Raw genomic sequence first — 6000 nt, 5'->3', positions numbered from 1 at the left:
AGTATAAACAGTGGATCTCTCTGAGGCAAACTTTCATTCGGCATCGGACTGTTGAGTAATCCAGTTCACTTTGCTTTCGCTGCGCTTCGATCTATGATTGGACCCTACCATTGGTAATCCAACTTGGAAATCGTCGTTTGATTTTTCTGTTCGTTTTTCGCGTTATTCGTATCGTGTGTTCTTCTTTCCGCGCCATAAATTGGACGCTTCGCGTAGTGTGCGATGAGCAAGAAGAAGAGGAAGGCACGCTCGAGCCCTGCAAAAAACGAACGCATTACCTGGGGCAATAAAGTTTCGAGGTAAACGTCATCTAATGATGCACTTGGTGTTGGTGCAGTAAAAAGCGCTCGCACTGAACCGAGCCTTCGCGAATGTGACACCGCACCGAACAACAGCGAAGTAGGCGATTTCGGCGCGTCGGTCGAAAATGTAAACGCCCAGGCAGCAACCAAAATCAAGCTCCCCCCGCTGGTGGTGAAGGCGGTCGCTCTTGACAAACTCATCAGCGAATTCGCATCGATGGGTGTTCCAGCAGAGTACAACCTGTGTGGCATAATTCGGTCTTTTTCCAAGCAGTTAACATTGTTTATTTTCCGTCTTCATAAGGGCTTCGTTTGTGCCTTTGAGAATGTATCAATGCATTAAACTGACGTTATGGCGAAGCAGACGTTAAGGTTGTGCACCAAAAAATTATTTGGGAATACTAAGCATCTTGAATATCTTACTGGAATGTTATAAGTTATTTGTGTTCGCGTGCCAGTCGCAAAACTGCCTTCAACTAGGATTGCATTTGCACTAATATTGATCATAATGAAGCATTGCTACTGTTTTCGAGGTTGTTATTAACAAAAAGAATTTATTTCTCTTGTTTAGTCATCAAGAAAGTAAATGTTCTGGAATTTTGTATGTGATTAGGTTTTGCTTGCCAGTAGCAAAACTTCCTGCACTAAGGGAGACAGCTGCGCTTATCTCGAGCATAAGAAAGTAATGCAACTCTTTTCGAGGCCAGTAATATTAACAGAAGCGTTTCTTTTGAGAATACCGCAAAATGATGAGAAATGTTTATATTGCTAGTAGTTTCAAGCCACCAATGTATGGCTCTGTATGCATACTATGGTGAACGCTTGTTTGGCGCTTGGTTTATGCTTAGTTTGTACGAACGATATCTAGAGGTGCGATTCCTTTGAGGCAATACTAAATAACATGTAGCATGATATTTGATACTTGCAAGTGTTGTCATTGTTTTTGTTTACATGCGGTGCCAAAGATATATTGATGTAGTTATGAGATATGAAATAATGGTGCTGGTGCAACATGTATATAATCGACTGTAGCCGAGTCTATGTCAATTTCGAAAAAGGCCATCGGAATAGCCTTCGAGGTAAATTTTCAATGCATTGACATGAAATAAATTGCGGCATACGATTGTTTTGCGAGGGCAAGAATGAATCATCAATCAATTATTATCAACTGATTCTACAATGAAAAAATCATTTCAGATATTATTCTACTAAGCAGTTGTTTCTAAAATTTCACAGCATTATAGAATAATATCCGAAGGTATGAACAAGCGACTTATATAAAATAACAGCGTAGTTCTACGTCAACAATGCGGTCGTATCTTGGACACAACCTCCTATAATTTTTTTTTCATCGATTTCAGATTTTTTTATTAATAACATAATGTATTTTCTTCAAAAAAATGTCAGTGAATGTTATATACAACATATATACAACATAACCTTTTTTTCAAACTTGTGCTTGAACTTGTATTTCACTTCAGGCGGTGTGGATGACTTGTCGCTGGAGTAGTAATTATCATTTCCTGGAATATGCGTTTTGGACAGCGGAAAATAGCTTTCGTCGTCCAGAACGAAAGACGTCCCGCGGTATTTTTTGGTCATCCACTGACACTGTGATTTAACCGTCTCGATCTGCTCCTCCGTGTACTCCGGCGACCTCGTCTTCTTCTTGCAAACGATTCCTTCCATCTTGAGGGTCCGATGGATAAATACGTGGGAGTAGCCATATTTACGACCGGCGTCACGCAGGCTGGTTGCGTCCTTGTTGTCAAACAGCTTCTTTAACGATGTCTTCCTCTGCTTCATCATTATTGTCACCGGACGACCACTTCCGACCTTCCGCTCTACGTTCGGAAATGGCGATGCACAACATAATCTTTTTTCAAACTTGTGCTTGAACTTGATTTTAACTTCAAGCGGTGTGGATGACTTGTCGCTGGAGGAGTAATTATCATTTCCTGGAATATGCGTTTTGGACAGCGGAAAATAGCTTTCGTCGTCCAAAACGAAAGACGTCCCGCGGTATTTTTTGGTCATCCACTGACACTGTGATTTAACCGTCTCAATCTGCTCCTCCGTGTACTCCGGCGACCTCGTCTTCTTCCTGTAGACGATTCCTTCCATCTTGAGGGTCCGATGGATAAATACGTGGGAGCAGCCATATTTCCGACCGGCGTCACGCAGGCTGGTTGCGTCCCTGTTGTCAAACAGCTTCTTAAACGATGTCTTCTTCTGCTTCGTCTTTATCGTCACCGGACGACCACTTCCGACCTTCCGCTCTACGTTCAGGGAGCCCAGGATACGATATACCGTACTGACAGGTACATTTTCTTCCTTAAAATGTGCCACCGTGAACTTTTTTCCTTGCTGGAAATGCGTTTCGTAGAACCGTACAATGCGTTCGCGGAGCACGTGCTGTTTCGACGCCATTTTTGCTTTGATTAAATTTAAACTAGCAAAACCAAACACGCCTACTGTTTCTAGGGAGCCCAAAGAGCAATTTTCTTGGAGAAAGAACATTTTACGCTCTTTATTTGAGTTACTGAAAGGTATTGAAAAAATTCTCATTTTTTATTTAACGCCCGTTATTCACATCGATGGATTTTTAATTTTGCCCGGAAGGTTTGTCCCGATTCCGCTCCCGTGCAAAAAATTGTTCGAGATATACCACAAGATAGGTGTGATCTTGATTCCGAGTTTTCGATGGTAGAAGTCTCTCTTGCTCTCCTTTCATGTAACAATTCTGCTCCGGTATCGGATCGAATTAAGTTCAACTTGTTGAAAAACCTCCCTGATGTGGCGAAACATCGCTTGTTGAATTTATTCAATCGGTTTCTGGAACATAATATTGTTCCAGATGATTGGAGACAAGCACGAGTTGTAGCTATTCAAAAACCCGGAAAACCCGCGTCCGACTTTAATTCGTACCGCCCAATAGCAATGCTGTCTTGTATACGGAAATTGTTGGAGAAAATGATCTTGTTTCGCCTTGATCGGGTACTCTCAGATACACAATATGGGTTCCGCAGGGGCAAGGGGACGAATGATTGTTTTGCGTTGCTTTCTTTAGAAATTCAAATGGCTTACGCCGAAAAAAAAATGGCTTCAGTATTCTTGGACATAAAGGGGGCCTTTGATTCAGTTTCAATAGAGGTCCTGTCAGACAAATTACACTCTCGGGGTCAGCCGCCTCTATTGAATAATATGTTATATAACTTGCTTTGTGAGAAACATTTGAATTTTTCTCACGGGGGTTCGACAGTAAGTCGGGTCTCCTACATGGGACTCCCTCAGGGCTCATGTTTAAGCCCCTTTTTTATAACTTCTATGTAAGCGACATCGACAACTGCCTTACACAAAATTGCAGCCTAAGACAACTTGCAGATGATGGAGTGGTGTCTGTCGTAGGATCAAACGAATCCGACCTGCAAGAACCCTTACAAGATACTTTGAACAATTTTTCAACATGGGCCATTGGGCTAGGGATCGAATTCTCCACGGAGAAAATAGAGATGGTAGTTTTTTCTAGGAAGCATAGACCAGCAAAACCAAAGCTTCAACTTTTGGGTAAACCGATCACTTATGCTATGTCATTCAAGTATCTTGGGGTCTGGTTCGACTCCAAATGTACTTGGGGGGCCCATATTAGGTATCTGAGTAAAAAATGCCAACAAAGAATAAACTTTCTCCGTACAATTACCGGCACCTGGTGGGGAGCCCATCCCGAAGATCTTATAATGTTGTATTGAACAACTATTCTCTCAGTGATGGAGTATGGCAGTTTCTGTTTTCAATTAGCTGCCAAAACACACCTCATTAAACTCGAGCGAATTCAGTATCTTTGTCTCTGTATTGCGTTGGGATGTATGCCCTCAACGCATACCATGAGTCTCGAGGTTTTGGCAGGCGTACTCCCACTAAAAGATCGCTTCAATTTATTATCTCTTCGGTTCTTCATCCGGTATAAGGTTATGAATCCATTGATGATCGGAAATTTTGAACAGCTTATCGAGCTAAATTTTCGCTCGGGATTCATGAGTACATATCATGAATTCATCTCCATGCAGGTTGTTACTTCTTCGTATATTCCCAACCGTGTTTGTTTTCCTGACTGCATCAATTCCTCTGTGCATTTTGATCTATCCATGAAGCAGAATATCCATGGAATTCCAGATTATCATCGATCGGGGATCGTTCCTACGATCTTCGAAGCAAAGTATGGGCGTGTCAATTGTGATAATATGTACTTTACTGATAGGTCCTCTATGAATGAGTCCACAGGATTTGGAGTGTTCAACATATTTTTTAGCACCTAACACAGTCTTCAGTATCCTTGCCTAGTGTATATTGCTGAATTGGCAGCGATACACTGGGCGCTGGACGGCGTCGCCTCACGACCTGTTGAACACTATTACATTGTAACGGATAGTCTTAGCTCTGTCGAAGCTATCCGTTCAGTGAGGCCGGAAAAGCACTCGCCGTACTTCCTTGAGAGAATACGAGAAATTTTTAGTGCTTTATCCAGACGCTGTTATGTCATTACCTTTGTCTGGGTCCCTTCACATTGCTTCATTACGGGTAATGAGAGGGCTGACTCATTAGCAAAAGTAGGTGCAATTGAAGGCGATATTTATCAGCGTCAAATTGCCTTCAATGAATTTTATTCTTTAGTCCGTAGAAATACCATCGCCAACTGGCATCGCAAATGGAACGAAGATGAATTGGGCCGGTGGCTCCACTCGATTATCCCGAAGGTTAGCCTCAATCCGTGGTTCAAAAGTCTGGACTTGAGTCAGGACTTTATTCGCACCTTCTCCCGACTCATGTCCAATCACTGGCCATGGTTACCACGACATCGAATTTTGTCGCCAGATCGAATTTAGAAAACTCCCTTCGGGCTGGAGGAAAGCAGCCCAATGTGCCGGTGAGAGATGTGTTGGCTCGGTTAGACCTTGATTACATGTCCCAAATATATGTTTTCCTTAAAGCTATCGATCTTCGAGTGTGATTGTTTATACATCCTTTTCACCTCCTTTTCGTCCTTCGCGAGATATCGGTTCCCTTCCTACTAATATTAGAATAAGTTAAATTGTAAATACATATTAGATGTAAGGATAGTTTTAGGAATTGAGTGTGAATGTGAATGTGAGTGTGAGTGTGAACACACATCTCTGTGAATGACCGGGCTCAGTGGAGTATTCTATTTTGCCTCGGGACTCGGAAAACACATCTGCCCTCTGCTATGTCTGGAACACCGGAGCTGCCGTTTTCGTGTGTGTCGTCATCGGATGAGCTGTCAGGCCGCGCTCGAGGTTTGCTCATCGGGTAACTATAAAAGGGGTATATATGAAAGGTGGGATGAACGTGTTTGGCGAGACAGTTATAGCGGGCAGTGCTGCCAATACGCATTCTGAAGCCCACACATCTTCCCCCCTCTCTAAAAAAACGAAATCTGGGGAATGAATGAAAAAAAAATTGTCTCTCTTCAGTTTTTCTTCTAACATTTTATGCTGCTCTCTTATAAAGTAGCATTGTATTATCGTCCAATTCCGTAATTCTCTAAATTAGCCGGATTACGGCTATAACATATTAGTTGCTCATACCTTTGCATCCTTTGACATACCATACGTGTTCTAGCAAACTTGGCCGTAGCTGTGTAACCATCATGAGCGATAGCGTTTTTTGGCTTAGGATCTGT

This window comes from Toxorhynchites rutilus, chromosome 2 (assembly GCF_029784135.1).
Source record: "Toxorhynchites rutilus septentrionalis strain SRP chromosome 2, ASM2978413v1, whole genome shotgun sequence".
In the NCBI taxonomy this organism is placed as follows: Eukaryota; Metazoa; Arthropoda; class Insecta; order Diptera; family Culicidae; genus Toxorhynchites; species Toxorhynchites rutilus.
The sequence above is the reverse complement of the archived record's forward strand: the minus strand, read 5'-3'. Positions refer to the sequence as shown.